This window comes from Somniosus microcephalus, chromosome 2 (genome assembly GCF_052327205.1).
Source record: "Somniosus microcephalus isolate GS21.2 chromosome 2, FLI_Smic_1.0, whole genome shotgun sequence".
NCBI classification, from domain to species: Eukaryota; Metazoa; Chordata; class Chondrichthyes; order Squaliformes; family Somniosidae; genus Somniosus; species Somniosus microcephalus.
In genome coordinates this window covers 206,938,149-206,957,444 of record NC_140988.1, presented here as the reverse complement: position 1 = coordinate 206,957,444, position 19,296 = coordinate 206,938,149, and positions in this window count along the sequence as shown.

The window sequence follows — 19,296 nt, the reverse complement described above, 5'->3', positions numbered from 1 at the left end:
GAGATGGAGGAGACCGCCGCCTACGTCCACAAGGGAAGGTGGCCAGGATGGCTGGGGTCCATTTCGTCTCAGTACTCCAGCCAAACCGGATTCACGTACGGGGAGGCCTCCCTCCTGTGCCCCAGCGTACGGGTCATTACCACGAGGGTCAGCGTCACCGTAGGAAAGCGTATATGTTTAACGTGTAAGGGACAGATTCCTCTGGATAGGTGGTGGTGGCTCAGGAAGCTGAGCAAAGATATGAGAAACCCCGAAGTCGAGTGGGAACGGTTGGGGAACAACACCCACCGGACAATTACAGGTACTCACAGAGGATTAAGTGTGTGTTGTGACAAGTGGTGGGAACCAGACCAAGGGAGTTATATCTGTATGTGGGGGTCAGAGAGAGTCTGCCCCGCAGGCATATCCATTGTTTTCCACCGGCAGTGGCACGACACCGGGAAGGGGATGAGGTGGGATGCCAGCCGGAAGGTGTGCACGGTCCCATTCTCCCCGATCCCAGTCAATGCCACAGAGCATGTAACCCGCCCCCGTAAGCCTCCGCCCATGGCACAGGCGGCGAGGTCACACAGGGAAGGGTGCCCCACCACCACCAAGGGACCAGGGAATGGGTTGGTACTAGTACCTACTGATCAGGTGCTGCACCAGGGGGTACACTACGCGGTAGCCTCTGTGATTTTAAATCTCACCGAGGTACATTTGCCGGAGTGGTGTCCCAAAGAAACAGAGCAGCTATACCAGGCCCTATTAAAGGATATGTTCAGGAAGTTTTATGTGTTCGATTTCGCCCATGTCGACAAGACCGAACTGTACACCACACACCGAGAGATTTTGGGTAATGCAGGGAGACAAAGAAGGGGTGTATGGAATGATGTTTTTACTGCGTTTAATACTGGGTCCTCTGTCATCAACAGTTTGGATGACATAGAGCTGCAGACTCAGATAAACAGTTTAAAAACACAGTTAAAGAAGATATTAATGGATGAGAATAAAGTAGTGGGCTCGGAGTTGCATGAGGACCAGGCCATGATGGTTCATTTAAAGGAGATTATATCGGAGTTGGAGAAGCACGCAAAGATGGTAAATGCCCTCATTAGGGAGGACAGAAATGCTTCTGACCAGGCTGCGCAGAATGAGGTGTGCGTGTATATGGGGCGTGGTTACTGGGCGAGGGCCGCAGTAATCTGGAGGATTTAAAACAGGGTTTAGTCCCCTCCTGGGTCAGCAACAAACACCTCGCAGCGCTCCACCCTTTTGAGAATGCATTAAGCCCGTGCCAACTCCGACTAGCCTCCGAAGCCTATCCAGTCCGTGTGGATTGTGGATGGTCCAACCACACAATCATGGGAGTAATAGTTAGGATGCCGGTCATGGGTAGAACAGCCCGACCCACGCCAGTATACAGGGTTGAGAACAGTGGAGTCATTCAAGGGGGTGCATTCATTCGTTTCACAGCGGTCCCACTTTACGTCATAAAGTGGGAGCACGCTATGACAAGTACTGACCTCTCAGGGTGCCGGAGCTGGGGAGCACACATAATCCTGTGTCCCCAGCACTTGAATGCCTATTCAAAACCGCAGTGTGGGTTCAGAGCTGCTGGCGCGAAGCCTTTAAATTGCACCATAGAGGCAATGGCACAAGGCCATGTTCCTCCACAGGTAGCATATTTCGGAGGTGGGACATATTGTGTCACCACCGGCGCATCCCACTACCAGCATGGACAGCATAGCTGGTGTCCGGTTAGTGACAGCAGTTTCTGTTTTAAACCCGAGGCAGAAGTTCAAGTGGCCCAGGAGCGAATTGGCCCCATTCCTGAACCCTCCACTGTTCACCCCACTATGAAGGAGAATTTTACCAACCTGCAGAAGTACATAGCGCATTTTGGCTACGAAATTCCCCCTCTCCCTGAACACCTTACCAAAATACTCAAAGCCGTTATAGTTTAGCAGAAACATTTTTTACGCACTAGAGCAGAAAACTGTAGAAATAGGGACTAAGATATTTGATATTGTGATTCCGCCCTGGTGGGACATTTTCAATAACATAGAGGTCCCTTCGTGGATCAGACTGGCTTCCCACATTCTCGTGTTTTGCCAGTTTGGGACAGTGTTGTATCTAGTTTGCATCCAGTGCAAGGGAAAAGGTCAGTTGTTGGAGTTCCGAAACCAGAAGATTTGGAAGGAACATTATGTGAAGGTGGAGGGAGATACGCCTGTTCGAATTTTTTTTCCTTGTATTTTTAATTAAAGATTGTTTTTTTGTTTGTTGTTTTAAATAAAGATTCTTGCAATGAGTTGTTAATAAAGATGTATGTGTACCAAGTGCTGCAGGGGTGTTGGACCCCCTCCATGCTTGGATGTGTGTAAAAGACTGTAATTATTCTATGTATCCTTATGTACACTACATTTTCACGGAATGGGAAGTGCATGTGTCGTGGGTATGTTAGATAGATAATTACAGGGGAAGGTTGACTATGGAGGGTCAGAAAATTTTGCTCACCTTGTAAGAATGATACTTCCAGCAAGTTTTAGTATCACAGGGGGAGTGTAAGATTTGCAAAATTCCCACATTCTCCCAAGGTTATTAATAAAAGGGACCCTATGGACAATTTAAAAAGGGGTACCCAAAGATGGCATCCGCAACTCATGGCCAAAAGCCTGTAAGATTTTAAAAGCTTGGACTCTGCAGCTCAGAACAACCAGCTTTGGGAAATCAAAACTTAAAATGCAGTTTCTGTGAAAAGGACTTTGTGTTTTGAAAGCCAGGCAGCAAACATGAAATAAGCATTACATCAGATCATAGACAGATCAAATCGAGGTAGGCCTATACTTGAGGCCATTAGGTTGTCTGCATAAATAATCAGAAACAGCTTATGGGAGCCATCAAGCTGGACAGGCCGATTAAAATGCATTAATGACAATACAGCCCGGACATCAGGCCATTAGGTGCAATAAACGGCCATCTAAAACCAGTTAACTTGGATTGCTTTAATCATTTAATACAGCCCGCCAAAATTGAAACAATGGACTAACCTGATTTGGCGCGCAGATAAAGGGCCATCGAAATGAGTATAACTGTAGGCCCTTAGTACCAATCGCTCTCTTGTCTCTTGACTCTGGTCGCTTGACTCTTGCTCTGCTTGGGCTACCGCCGCTCGCACTCGAGCCCTGGCCTCATGGCGGGTTCTCTTCTTGCTCCCCGCATTAAGTTGCAACCAAGGACATCCATACCAATAGCAGGGGAGGGGAACGAGACCCGAGTCCAAAGTCACCCAGGACACCCGGGCCACGAGAGAGGGCAGAGGAAACGAGGCGAGACGAGCCGAGACGAAGAGTAAGGTAGACCCGACAAGAGCAGAGAAGGGCAGCAGAAGACGTATTAATTAAAAAACCCGAGCGCCGAGTTATAAGCTGACGCTCGGGGAAGAAAGTATATGAGGACAGTGAGATGAAGTTGGTTGGGCGAACCCTGCAATTAAGCTGGCGCTTGGGGGCAAGCCTCTCGTTGAACATTGCGTATAAACGCAGGTGTCCACGCCATGACGAATATGTTGGCGTTCTAAGCTTGGGTAGTAAAATCTAAGCAGTAAAAACTGCTAATCGTCTCATTGACATAACGTTACCACCGACGACCATCCGAGGGAGAAGAAGAAGAGAACCCATCGTGACAAGACGACGACGGCAGCTGAGGAAAAGAAAGGTGTGTCGCAGCAGCAGCTCCAGCACCGCACCCTGAGACCACGTTGCGATGGGGTACCTAAAAGGACAGAAGGCCAAACCTCAAAACCCTCATCCGTTAAAACAGCTGGCTTGCTTTGGATTAGTGAGCATGAATTCTGACCCCTCATAGCTTGGTCTGGTTAGGTATAGGGGAGGGATAAAGATTAAGGGGATTGTTAAAGTAATTGTTTTTCCCTCGATGTGCCTACTGTTCCCCATTCCCTGTATAAGTATATAAGTATTTTATTTTTGCCTGTATTTTATACTAGTGACTTCTCATAAGACTGTTTTAATTTCTGTTTTAATAAAATCTTGGGTTTTCTTACACCAAACCACCTGTCTACTCGAGTCTTTCTGTATCGCCGCCTGTACCTAAGTCCGGTGTCTAGAACCCAGGGGCGTGGGAACGATTCGAACCACTCACCAACAGTCAGGGGCATAACTGACTGGGCGCATGCGCCACCCGCCACCCCCTACAAGCCTGCTCCATCATTCAATAAGATCATGGCTGATCTTCAACTTCAACTCCACTTTCCCACCCGATCCCCAAATCCCTTAGTTCCCCTAGAGTCCAAAAATCTATCGATCTTAGCCTTGACTATACTCAGCAACTCAGCATCCACAGCCCTTTGGAATAGAGAATTCCAAAGATTCACAACCCTCTGAGTGAAGAAATTCCCCCTAATCTCAGTGCTAAATGGCCAACTCCTTATCCTGACAATAAGCCCCCTAGTTGTAGACTCTCCAGCCAGGGGGAACTAGTCTACATTGATCAGCTCACCAGATAAACTCACTGATCCATCAGTGGAAACGTCAAGCTACCTTTTATAATTTATCAATTTAATCATTTAAAATCAAACATCTGTGGATTCAAGTTTGCTTAGATGTAGGATTGGTAAATCAATTGCAACAATTTTAATTTTTTTTAGTTCTACATTTAAAGAAAAGTGGCATGGGTGGTCATTTTAACTTAACCTGCATGCTGGAAAACTGATGCAATCCAATCGGTTTCCTGATTTTAATTTCCATTGACTCCTAAAATGGGATAAAAAGCAAAATACCGTGAATGCTGGAAATCTGAAATGAAAGCAGGAAATGCTAGAAACACTCAGCAGGTCGAAGAGCATTTGTGGAGAGAACAACGTAGGGTTAACATTTCAGATCGATGACCTTTCATCAGAACACAGGTCTAGTCGAAACATCATTGAAAGGTCTATACTAATATGCTGGGCAGTGCCCTTCCTGTAATAAGTCTTCCTACCCGTTATATTGGAGACTGAGGCGCCTGTTTAGCCCCTGAAAATATTGGTGCAGCACCATCGAATTTCTAGGCCAACATGTATACTTCTTAAAGTTGCATTCAGACAATATTCTGGCTGTGAAATTCCTCCTCTTAGCCCCAGCATTTAAAGCCAGTTTCAGCAGAAAAATGGCGGCCACCTCGCTTCCGGCCACTTCCAGCGCGGGCTGCGGTGGACGCCATTTTGGGCAGGTTGGTAGTGTGGCCATTGCCTGGGTTCGGCAGAAGAATGCAAATAAGGCAGATCGTGACATCGCTGCTCGACTGTATGCCCTCTCCAAAGCATGCAAAGTGGAATGTGCATTCACTTGCATGAAGGACCCCCCACCAGCAATATTTAAAGGGATCATCAACAACTTTCAGGTAACTTGCCATTTGATTTCTACTGACTCTGTGTAAGTTTGTGGAAGCGTTTGGAGCTTTCTAGTGTTCTTTAAAGTTGGTGAGGTGACAGAGAGTGGTGCTGCAAGTGGAGAAGGCCTTGCTTCTGAATTCAAGGGTTCTGCTCAGACCACTTGCTCCCAGTCATGGGGGCTCTACTTGTAGTCCCCCTCGCACTGGAGCATGACAGGGAGATGGAGCATAGGTGGCAAAGAGGCCTTCTGTAAGGAAGAGGACAAACTGCTCGCAGAGAGAGGAGGAGGAAGAGGAGGGGCAGGAGGGCACTAAGCAGGAGGCCTTACCCACCTAGGGTCTTCAGAGACCACTTCTCCTACCTGCACTTAAGCCAGGAGCAGTGTGTTCGGAGGCTCCGCTTCACCAAGGAGGTGGTCACAGAACTCTACCACATCTTGGTCCCAGACATGCAGCCTCAGAGCAGGGCGATGAAGGTGCTGCCAGTGGCCCTCAAGGTGACTGTACACCTGAATTTTTTCACCACCGGATCCTTCCAGTCTGGAGCAGACGACATAGCTAACATCTCCCAGTTCGCCGTCCATCGCTGCATCCGGGAGGTCACAGAGGCTCTGTACTCCAGGAAAAGGGGCTTCATTGTCTTCCCTCTGAACAGAGAGAAGCAGCAGAAGCTTGCACGTGGCTTGGCCAGGATATCAGGCTTCCCCATGGTGCAGGAGGCCATCGACTGCACACACATGGCTTCGTGAGCACCGCATATCAATCCTGAAATGTACCGCAACTGCAAGGGCTACCACTCACTTAATGGTGTGCAACCACGCCCTGCCCATCATAATGATGAATGCCCGGTATTCTGGCAGCATGATGTCTTCATCCTGTGCCAGTCCAGTGTGCCAGCAATCTTCCAGCCACCACGTTGAACCCGAGGGTGGTAGCTCAGTGACCAGGGCTGTCCACTCTACACCTGGCTGATGAATCCCCGCTGCAACCCCACCACTCGTGGCCAGCAATCATATAATGAGGGCCATGCTACCACGAGGAACCTCGAGCAGACCATCGGGGTGCTGATGCAATGGTTCTGCTGCCTTGACCACTCGGGAGGAGCCCTCCAGTACTCACCGGAACAGGTATCCCATTTCATGGTGTTTTGCTGTATCCTCCACAACTTGACCCGCCAGAGGTGGCGGTACAGTGGTATACAGTCGAGAGGGAGTGGCCCTGGGAGTCCTCAACATTGACTTTGGACCCCTTGAAGTTTCATGGCATCAGGTCAAAAATGGGCAAGAAAACCTCCTGCTGATTACCACCTTCCTCAGCTGATGAATCAGTACTCCTCCATGTTTAACACCACTTGAAAGAAGCACTGAGGGTAGCAAGGGCACAGAATGTACTCTGGGTGGGGACTTCAATGTCCACCAACTGCTGACCGAGCTGGTCAAGCCCTGAAGGACATAGCTGCCAGACTGGGCCTGTGGCAGGTGGTGAGAGAACCATCATGAGGGAAAAACCTACTTGACCTAATTCTCATCAATCTACCTGTCGCAGATGCATCTGTCCATGGCAGCATTGATAACAGTGCCCATCGTACAGTCCTTGTGGAGACGAAGTCCAGTCTTCACACTGAGGACACCCTCCATCGTGTTGTGTGGCACTACCACTGTGCTAAATGGGGTAGATTCAGAACAGACCTAGCAGCTCAAAACTGGGCATCCATGAGGCGCTGTAGGCCATCAGCAGCAGCAGAATTGTATTCCACCACAATCTGAAACCTCATGGCCCGGCATATCCCTCACACCACCATTACCATTGAGCCAGGGGACCAACCCTGGTTTAATGAGGAGTGTAGAAGAGCATGCCAGGAGCAGCACCAGGCATACCTAAAAATGAGGTGCCAACCTGGGGAAGCTGCAACACAGGACTACATATATGCTAAACACTGGAAACAGCATGCTATAGACAGAGCTAAGCGGTCCCACAATCATTGGATCAGATCAAAGCTCTGCAGTCCTGTCACACCCAGTCGTGAATGGTGGTGGACCAATAAACAACTAACGGGAGGAGGAGTCTCCATGAACATCCCCATCCTCAATGATGGTGGAGCCCAGCATGTGAGTGCAAAAGACAAGGCTGAAGTGTTCACAACCATCTTCAGCCAGAAGTGTTGAGTGGATGATCCATCTCAGCCTCCTCCTGAGGTCCCCACCATCAACAGCCTTCAGCCAATTCAATTCACTCCACGAGATATCAAGAAATGACTGCGTGCATTGGATACAGCAAAGGCTATGGGCCCCAACAACTTCCCGGCTGTCGTGCTGAAGACTTGTGCTCCAGAACACGCCGCACCTCTAGCCAAGCTGTTCCAGTACAGCAGCAACTCGGGCATCTACCCGACAATGTGGAAAACTGCCCAGGTATGTCCTGTCCACAAAAAGCGGGACAAATCCAACTCGGCCAAGTCCCAGCCCATCAGTCTACTCTCAATCATCAATGATGGAAGGTGTCGTAAACAGTGCTATCAAGTGGCAATTACTCACCAATAACCTGCTCACCGATACTCAGTTTCGATTCTGCCAGGACCACTCGGCTCCAGACCTCATTACAGCCTTATTCCAAACATGGACAACAGAGCTGAATTCCAGAGGTGAAGCGAGAGTGACTGCAAGATATGCATGCTTACACCATCAGCAGCTTGTAAGTGAGAAGAGATTGTGTGATGAAGAGGAAGTGGGATGTTAGAAGGATTAGGTATGAGCATACCATCATCAGCAATGCTTTCTACCGCGCCGCTCACCACGGCCTCAGTGACAGCCCCTCCAATTATCTCCAGCACTATCTCCTCCACCGCAGTATGGTTATGCAGATATGCTTGCCTCCCAACTGTCTACTCCTGCTCATGCCGGTTGTGAGTCACCTTGGCCTGCAAGAGAAAGGGAAATGTGCCAGTGAGTGTGGTGCAATTTGTTTGGGTGATGCGCATGCTATGGTTGAATAGCTGATATTGTGTGCAAGGTGTGAGATGTGTGTCTGAGGCTTGCAGTAGTGGTAAATGTATGAGGGTGAGGTGAAACTATGATTGTGAGGTATAGAAACATAGAAACATAGAAGATAGGAGCAGGAGTAGGCCATTCGGCCCCTCGAGCCTGCTCCGCCATTCAATGCGATCATGGCTGATCATCCAAGTTCAGTACCCTGTCCCTGCTTTCTCCCCATATCCCCTTAGCCTTAAGAAATATATCCAACTCCTTCTTGAATATATTTAACGAATGGCCTCTACTGCCTTCTGTGATAGAGAATTCCACAGGCTCACCACTCTCTGGATGAAGAAATTCCTCCTCATCTCTGTCCTAAATGGCTTACCCCTTATCCTTAGACTGTGACCCTTGGTTCTGGACTCCCCGACCATCGGGAACATCCTTCCTGCATCTAGTCTGTCTAGTCCTGTTAGAATTTTATAAGTTTCAATGAGATCCCCTCTCATTCTTCTAAACTCCAGCGAGCACAAGCCCAATCAACCCAATCTCTCCTCATACGTCATTCCTGCCATCCCAGGTATCAGCCTGGTGAATCTTCGCTGCACTCCTTCCATGGCAAGAACATTCTTCCTCAGGTAAGACGACCAAAACTGTACACAATACTCAAGATGTGGTCTCACCAAGGCCCTGTACAACTGCAGCAAGACATCCTTGTTCCTGTACTCAAACCCTCTCGCTATGAAGGCCAACATACCTTTTGCCTTCTTAACCGCCTGCTGCACCTGCATGCTTACCTTCAGCAACTGGTGCACAAGGACGCCCAGGTCTCGTTGCACTTCCCCTTCTCCCAATCTATTGCCATTCAGATAATAATCGTCGTGATTGCTGGAGATTGTTGGTAGGTGAGTGATGGGGGTGTGGTGCATTGAGCAGTGGGTGAGGTTAGTGGTGCAGGTGCTTGGATATCGAATTTGAAGATGCATTCATTCACCTTGACCACTTGTGTGAGGTCATTAAACTTATTGCAGCACTGGGTCCAGGTCCTGACGGCAACATTGGTGGCACTGACAGCTTGCACTATCTCTTTCCGCTGCCTACTGACGTTTTGTCTCGAAGGCCTCCTGCCCCCCTGCGGGTAGAGGACCTGTCTTCTTCTGTATACCCCCTGGACCAAGGCCTCCAGTGCTGCATCTGAGAAGTGAGGTGCCCTTTCTCTCCCATGTTGTGGCATTGCTGCAGCTACAGTGACAATGATGTGCTTCTGCAACAAAGCTCCTCCCCTTTAAGAAGTGCAGAGAGCCTCGGCAAACTTTTATTGGACAGCAGACTGCACAGGATTTTGGGCCCCCTATTGAGAGCTGAGCCAACCAGCAGCGCATTTAGCGCTGAGCTCTGCGCTCCAATCATTATAATGAGCAGGCAGCACAAATTTTTCATGCTGCCTGCCCCACTTTCAACAGGTGCGGGCAGATGGCGCATTGCGATTCCCGTGCCCGTTTTCGGGCTTAATCCAATTTCACCCCCTCTGTTTCTTCAACAATTGAACTGAAGGATGAACTGTTACAGAACAAAAACTAAATTCCTGTTTGACATCATTCTAAACTAGCAGGGAACTGGGTCAAGCATTTATTATCATTACATCTATTGCTAGCAAATCTATTAGTGTAATGTATATACCTTTAAGGAGGGAACTATCTTTTACAGCTCATGTATACTGCAGTACCGGCAGTGACCACACCTGTATATAACACTGAGTAGTAATCTGTACAGATCAGTTCCAGCGTGAGCCACGTTGAGTAAACACCTGTTGTACCATTCTCCGCATTCTGTGTCTTATTATCTACGGACGCAACATTGGCGGCAAGGCAAGTTCGAACATACCTGCAACTCTGCATCACCTCCCGGGGATTCGTTCCTGGAGATCAGTGGATTGGAGGTCAAGGCCAGAGACTCGGGCGTCGACCACGGGCAACCGCCCAGTCATCCAGCAGAGACTCGAGAATTGCGGATGAGGCTGTCGAGAGCCAGGCTTGGCTTTCCAGTCGAGGTGGTCCAGCGAAACGGGCTGGCAACAGGTAGTGCGCAGACCCTTCCCGGACAGAGGCGAGCTAGAGCCCGACCGAACGGCACAGCAAAGGGCCGAGCAGCATCGATGGGGGAGCGAGAGAGAGGGCAGAGTGCACAGGGCGCAGCCGGTGTTCAGGGGCCGAGCAGTGTCGAAGAGAGGGAGAGAGAGATGCGCAGAAACCCACGAGGCACCGCCATTGCCACGAGGACCGCTTAGAGCGGCGTTGGCAACAGCGCAGGAGAAGCGCGCGAAACCTACAGGGCGCCGCCATTGCCACGAGAACCGCCGGGAGCGGCGTTGGCAGCAGCGGGGGAGGGAGGAAAGCGCGGGAGATGCCATTTTAAACCATTGGGAGATGCCATTTTAAACCACACCCAAAATGCCGAAGAGTGGCAGTATCACCACATTTGACAATGAAGTCAAAGATTGGACTACATATGTCGAACGAATAGAGGTGTACTGCAAGGCAAATGAGGTGTCAGATGACAAGAAAGCGTTGGTATTGTTAAATTTAATGGGTGCAAAGACGTATGGTTTATTACGAAATCTAGTAACCCCAACGAAGCCAATGGAAAAGAGTTTTGAAGACATAGTAACGATACTACAGGAACATTTAAACCCCACACCGCTGCTGGTAGCAGAAAGATTCAAGTTTCACAAACGGAACCAGCATAAGGATGAAAGCAATGCTGATTATTTAACAGAACTGCGCAAACTATCGAAACACTGCCAGTTTGGAGCGGGACTGGCAGATACCTTAAGGGACAAGTTTGTGTGTGGGCTTCAGAGTGAAGGAACCCAGAAACGGCATTTTTCTGAAAAGGACCTTGTGATGAAATATTCCATTCATCACTGCCTGTGACTGTGGTTGGTTTCAGGTTTCTCCTCACCATTGTATTGTATATTGGAATGTATGGAATGTGTTGTGTGTAGGGCTCCGCCCATACCTGGCCTCTATGTAAGCCAGCTCAGTCTGGCCTCATATCCAGTACTGCAGAGCTCCAGATGGAAGATACCTCTCTCCACTGCGTGTTATCTTCTAAGTTAATAAAAGCCTTGTTTTGTTCCGCCAACATCGAGTCTCGGGATTATTGAGGCACATCAATTTTATTAACTTATTTTTCAACACAATGGATCAACTCCTGAAACCCGAACATTTGGATTTGGATCAGCATGCTCCGGACGCATCAGCACGCTTCGGACACTGGTTTATGTGTATGGAATTCTTCCTGGACAATTCCGCAGCCGTCAAAGACGCTACGGACGCTGTGAGTATGAAACTCGGAATTCTGCGGAATTGGGTAAGCCACCGGGTTTACCCCCTCATCCAAGACGCCGACACGTACCTGGCCGCCTGCGACATCTTAAAGGCGCATTACCAGCAGCCTACGAATGAGGTGTATGCTAGGCATCTGCTCGCCACTCGCGCACAGCGACCTGGGGAATCGGTGGAGGAGTTCCTAGGCACCCTGAAAATGCTTGGCAAAGACTGCAAGTGCCGAGATGTAAAAGCCGCAGTGTACACCGACGAGCTTGTTCGCGATGCCTTTATCAAAGGCCTCAGCTCCACTTACATCCGGCAAAGACTGCTGGAAAAAACGGGATTGGACCTGAAACAGACTGCGGACACCGCGCGACGCCTGAATGTGGCCCAGAGAAACTCGGACGCCTACTCTTCAGCCCGCGCCGTCCACGCCGCCACGTGTGCACCAAGGGCGCCGCCATCTTGGAAGGCATCTTCCCCGCCCGGCAGCCCGACACCGTCGGGGCCACGCTCTCCCCCCAGAAGCCCTACGACAGCCGCGACGCGTCGGGGACCCAACTGCTACTTCTGCGGGCAGCCAAAGCACACCAGAAACCTGTGCCCGGCGAAAGGCACCACCTGCTTTAAGTGCGGTAAGAAGGGGCACTTCGGGAAGGTGTGCAGAGGGAACCCCGCCGGAAAACCAAAACCCGCCACCGCCGCATGTGCGCCGTGGGAGCGGCCATCTTGGACGCCATCTTGCCCGACCTCGTGGGGTCCGCCATCTTGTGAGCAGACAGCGTGGACGCCATCTTGTCTCGATCAGGGCCCTACAGTGGCATCGGTCACAGTGGACCAGACCAGACCGCACCCGCTATCCAAATCAATGGTGGACATCGAGGTAAACGGGTGCGGGGTTAAATGTTTAATTGACAGTGGAAGCACAGAGAGATTTATCCACCCTGAACTGGCACAACAACTCTCCCTAAAGGTGGTCCCTACTCGGGGTACCATCTCTATGGCTGGTAAAACCCAGACATCGACCATTCTGGGTTACTGCACGGTACAATTGTACGTTAACGGGACTGTATACGATAATTTTAAAGTATTAATCATGAAGAATCTATGCGCGAGCGTGATCTTGGGCCTGGATTTCCAGTGCAACCACCAAAGCATCACGCTCAAGTACGGTGGGTCCCAGCCGCCCCTCACAGTGTGCGGCCTGGCTACCCTGAAGGTAAAGCCGCCTTCGCTATTCGCGAACCTTATCCCTAACTGCTGGCCAATAGCGACCAGAAGCAGGAGGTACAGCTGGGAGGACAGGCGGTTTATCGCGACCGAGGTAGACAGGCTCCTGAAAGAGCGCATTATTGAATGCAGCAATAGCCCGTGGCGCGCCCAAGTGGTGGTGGTAAGGGGTAGCGAAAAGAAACGGATGGTGATCGACTATAGCCAAACGATCAACAGGTACACCCAACTAGACGCCTACCCGCTACCCCGCATATCAGAAATGGTGAACCAAATCGCCCAATACCGGGTGTTCTCCACCATCGACCTCAAGTCAGCGTACCACCAGCTCCCTATCAGACCAGAGGACCGCCCGTACACCACCTTCGAGGCGAACGGACGCCTCTACCAATTCCTCAGAGTCCCCTTTGGGGTGATGAATGGGGTCTCGGTCTTCCAGAGGGAGATGGATCGCATGGTCGATGACCACCACTTGCAGGCAACCTTCCCCTACCTCGACAACGTCACCATCTGCGGTCACAACCAGCAGGATCACGACTCGAACCTCGAGAGGTTCCTGAAAACCGCACAAAAACTCAACCTCACCTACAACGAGGACAAGTGCGTTTTCAACACCACGCGCCTCTGCATACTAGGCAGCATGGTGGAGAATGGGGAAATCGGACCAGACCCCGACCAATTGCGCCCCCTACGGGAGCTGCCCCTGCTCAACACTCCCAAACCCTGAAAAGGTGCCTGGGGTTATTTTCTTATTATTCCCAATGGGTCCCCAACTACTCCGACAAAGCCCGCCCCCTCTTGAAAGCATCCTCTTTTCCGCTCTCTGCTGAGGCCCACGCCGCCTTCAAAAGCATTAAGCAGGATATTGAGCGGGCCACGCTACAGGCAGTGGACGAGAACACTCCATTTCAAGTGGAAAGTGATGCGTCTGACTTTGCCTTGGCGGCCACCCTCAACCAGGCGGGGCGGCCCGTAGCTTTCTTCTCGAGGACCCTCCAAGGGCCCGAGATCAGACACTCCTCCGTGGAAAAGGAGACCCAAGCCATCGTGGAGGCAGTGCGCCACTGGCGCCACTACCTAGCCGGCAAACGCTTCACCCTACTTACCGACAAGCGGTCGGTAGCGTTTATGTTCAATAATAAACAGAGGGGGAAGATCAAAAATGATAAGATTCTTAGGTGGCGGATCGAGCTCTCCACCTTCGAGTATGACACCATTTACCGGCCAGGGGCCCTTAACGAATCCCCAGATGCCCTCTCACGACGGATGTGTGCCAGCGCCACCGGGGATCGGCTACAGACCCTCCACAACGACCTCTGCCACCCAGGGGTCACGCGGCTGTTCCACTTCATAAAGTCCCGCAAGTTACCCTACTCGATTGAGGAAGTTCGGTCTCTGACCAGGAACTGCCGCACTTGCGCTGAGTGCAAGCCTCGGTTCTACCACCCTGATAGAGCCCACTTAATCAAAGCTACACGGCCCTTTGAGCGGCTCAGCTTAGATTTCAAGGGCCCCCTCCCGTCCGTCGACCGCAATGTTTACTTCCTGAACATTGTGGACGAATACTCCCGGTTCCCATTCGCCTTCCCCTGCCCAGACATGACCAGCGCAGCGCCACGGTCATTAAATGCCTCAACAGCCTGTTCTGCCTGTTCGGTATGCTGAGCTACATCCACACGGATAGGGGGGCGTCCTTCATGAGTGAAGAGCTATGCCAGTACATGCTGTCCAGGGGTATCGCCATGAGCCGTACCACCAGCTACAACCCCCAGGGTAACGGTCAAGTGGAGCGAGAGAACGGGACAGTATGGAATGCAGTCACTCTAGCTCTAAGGACCAAGGGCCTCCCTATCTCCCGCTGGCAGGAAGTCCTCTCAGTTGTGCTCCATTCGATACGGTCGCTATTGTGTACTGCCACTAATGCCACGCCTCATGAACGAATGTTTAGCTTTCCCCGGAAATCCACCTCAGGCGTATCCATGCAGTCATGGCTCTCCACCCCAGGTCCGGTATTCGTGCGAAGGCATGTGAGGGGCCATAAGACGGACCCTCTCGTGGAGCCAGTGCACCTACTCCACGCCAACCCCCAATACGCATATGTCCGGCACGCCGACGGAAGGGAGGACACCGTGTCAATAAAAGACGTCGCCCCAGCCGGTAACGACAACAACCATGGCAATAGCAGCAACAACGACCACAGCAACTCTTACCCACCCACTACTCTTTCATCACCCCCGGAAGAGCATCGACCAACGGCACCCCCACCAACTACCCCTTCAACAACCCTGGCGGCACCCCCGGCAGAGACCCAGGAGGCCACCGGGGACACCCAGCCGACACCCATGACACCACAACAGCCACGTCGGTCGCAGAGGACTACCAAACCCCCGAACAGACTAAATCTATAGAAGGGGTGAATGTGATGAAATATTCCATTCATCACTGCCTGTGACTGTGGTTGGTTTAAGGTTTCCCCTCACCATTGTATTGTATATTGGAATGTATGGAATGTGTTGTGTGTAGGGCTCCGCCCATACCTGGCCTCTATGTAAGCCAGCTCAGTCTGGCCTCATATCCAGTACTGCAGAGCTCCAGATGGAAGATACCTCTCTCCACTGCGTGTTATCTTCTAAGTTAATAAAAGCCTTGTTTTGTTCCACCAACATCGAGTCTCGGGATTATTGAGGCACATCAGACCTTACGCTGGAAAAGGTTTTCAGCATTGCTGTAACATATGAAGCAGCAGCACGGGGCGCTGCAGAGATACAACAGAGACCGCAAGAATATGGCACAAATGAAATGTCATATGGAACAGAGAAGTGCTACCGCTGCGGCAGAACAACACACGACCAGAATGATTGCTGGTTCAAAGACAAAGTGTGCAGACAGTGTGGAAAAGTAGGACACATAGCACGAGTCTGCAGGTCAGGAAAGAAAACCAGCAATAAGAAACCTACCAAAGGAAAGTACAAGAAGGTACATAAGATGACGGAGAATAGTTCAGATGAACAAAAGAGTGATAACGACTCCGAAAGCAGGGAACTGAGTTGTCTGAAACTACATAATGTGATCACAACGGAGGATCACCGAACCATTTGGGTCACTCTCAAGATAGCAGAAGTCCAGGTAACGATGGAATTGGACACAGGATCAGCCCTAACAGTCATAAACCGACGGGACTATGAGCGGCTATTCTCACACATACCCTTAAGAGACACAAAAATTATTTTGAAGACGTACACGGGGCAAAAAGTCCATCCTAAAGGAAAAATAAGGGTGACCGTTATATATAACGGTAAGGAAACACCAAAACTAGACCTGTATGTATTGCAAGATGGAGGACCACCATTACTGGGACGTGAATGGATCCGGAAAATACAACTGGATTGGCATTCCATACAGGCACTGACTGTGGCTGACAAAAAGGATGACGATGTCACACCTGGGCGACTGTCAAAGATCCTAAATAACGTGAAAGAAGTGTTCAGCAAGGACTCGGAACACTAAAAGGCATGACAGCGATGATTAAAATTGAAGAAAACGCAAGCCCAAAATTTTTTAAGGCCAGACCGGTACCTTATGCGATCCGCCCAGCCGTCGAAGCAGAGCTGGAGAGTCTGGAACATTCAGGTGTACTGTCCAAGGTAGACTGGAGCGAGTGGGCTACACCCATCGTCCCTGTGATGAAGAAGTCGTTGATCAGCACGCCTGGGGAACCAAGGAAGGTTCGCATCTGTGGGGACTTTAAGGTAACAGTGAACCCGGTCCTTCACACCGTACAATATCCACTTCCGCAGATTGAAGATATTTTCGCCTCGCTATCTGGAGGGAAATGCTTCACTAAGATTGATCTGGCCCAGGCGTATCTGCAAATGGAGGTAGAAGAAGCATCAAAAAAATACCTCACAATCAACACCCATAAAGGTCTCTACCAATACAACCGGCTGGTATTTGGGGTAGCATCAGCTACGGCTATTTGGCAGAGGGCAATGGAACAAGTCCTGCAAGGGATCCCAGGGACCCAGTGTTATTTGGACGACATCCTGGTCACGGGCGAAAATGACAGTGATCACCTTGCCAACCTGGAGCAGGTGCTCACTAGATTGCAGGAATATGGGCTCCGAGCTAACCGCCCCAAATGCGAGTTTTTTAGAAAACAGATCTCGTATTGTGGCCACGTTATCGATAAAGTGGGGTTACATAAGTCCGCAGAGAAGATTGAGGCAGTAGTCAAGGCTCCAGCACCGGAAAATGTGTCACAACTGAGTTCGTTCCTCGGGCTGGTAAACTACTACCATAAGTTCTTGCCAAATTTGTCTACAATACTACACCCACTGAACACCCTACTGCAAGCTGGGGTGCCATGGAAGTGGAGTGACGAATGTAGATGAGCCTTCCAGAAGAGCAAAACACTAATCACATCGAAAGAGGTATTGGCCCATTACAACCCAGCATTACCAATTCGGTTGGCATGTGATGCGTCACCCTACGGCATTGGAGCGGTGCTGTCGCACAAATTCTCGGACGGCTCAGAGAGGCCAATAGCCTTTTCGTCACGATCACTAACCTCAGCCGAGCGTAACTACGCCCAGATTGACAGGGAGGCCCTCAGCCTAGTGTGGGGAGTGAAAAAGTTCAATCACTATCTGCACGGGCAGAAATTCACCTTGCTGACGGATCACCAGCCTCTTGTCTCCATTTTTAATCCGAAGAAGGGCGTTCCGGTGATGACTGCGCAACGACTACAGAGATGGTCCCTTTTTCTAGGGGCGCACCACTATGAGATTGAATATAAGGGCACGAAACAGCATGGAAATGCTGATGGGCTATCACGCCTGCCACTGCCTACTGCGGAGGAAGCACCAGCAGTGGATCCTGTCGAAATATTCCATTCGACTATAGTTGAATACCTACCGGTAACTAACGCTTGTATCGAAAAGGAAACCCGAAATGACCCGACACTGTCTCGGGTATATGATTTGACGGTGAAGGGATGGCCAGCACATGGCGACTCACTGTTGCCAGCATTCTTGACAAGGAGAGAACAGCTGTCAGTGTGCCGGGGCACATTGATGTGTGGATCCCGAGTGGTAATTCCACCCAAGTTAAGGGATAGAGTGCTCAATGAGCTTCATGAGGGTCATCTGGGAGGGGTAAAAATGAAAAGCCTAGCCTGGCCGGGAATCGATAAACAAATCGAGGACCTGACAAAGAGTTGCTCAGGATGCCAGAAAGTCCAAAATGCACCACCACAGGCCCCTCTACACCCATGGGAATGGCCCTCATCTCCATGGCAACGGGTGCATATTGATTTTGCTGGTCCATTCATGGACTTAATGTTTTTAATAGCTGTGGATGCGCACTCGAAATGGCCTGAGGTCATCAAAATATCCTCCACCACCATGGAGAAAACTATTGCAGTCCTACGGACCATTTTTGCCAGGAATGGCTTGCCAGAACAGATTTGCTCCGACAACGGACCACAGTTTGTGTCCGAAGAGTTCCGGAGGTTCTTGAAAAGGAATGGGGTAAGGCATTACACACCCACCCCGTATCATCCAGCCACAAATGGATTGGCTGAGAGGTTCGTACAAACCTTTAAGAAGGCAATAAAGGCTATGTACAATGACAACATTCCGCTGCAGCACAAGGTGGACAATTTCCTGTTCGCCTACCGGAATGCGACACATGCAGTCACCAACCAGGCCCCAGCCATGATGTTCTTTAACCGAAGGTTAAGATGTTGCCTGGATTTGCTCAGACCAAACATATGAAGAGATGTTGAGAGTAAGCAATTCCAGCACATCCATGAGAAGCCAACAAGGAGCTTCAATGTAGGGCAACCAATCTTGGCCCACGACTACCAAACAGAAATATGGCAGCCAGGAACGATATGCACACGGCAGGGCCCACTCATGTACACAGTGGACGTTGGGGAGAGCATCATGAGACGCCATGCTGACCAGATCCTAGAGTCACAGGAACAAGTCAACCCCATGCCTCGCCCATACGTACCTGGTGATGAACCCGACGTACAGGTCGCATCTACCCCAGAAACAGTAGCATCGGAAGCTGATGAACCAACCGATGACAGGGGGCCAGAATTGCCTCTGCACCAAGAGCAAGACACTCGGGAAAGGCGCTATCCAGAAAGGATCAGGAAGCCTCCCCAAAGACTGAATATATAAATAGACTATTTTCAGCTAATGTTGCATGTTAAAAGTGTTAATTGTAATTAGTTTGATATTTAATTGTTAAATGAGTGTTATGGTACTGTTAATCTAAAAGGGGAGGAATTGTAATGTATATACCTTTAAGGAGGGAACTATCTTTTTCAGCTCATGTATACTGCAGTACCGGCAGTGACCACACCTGTATATAACACTGAGTAG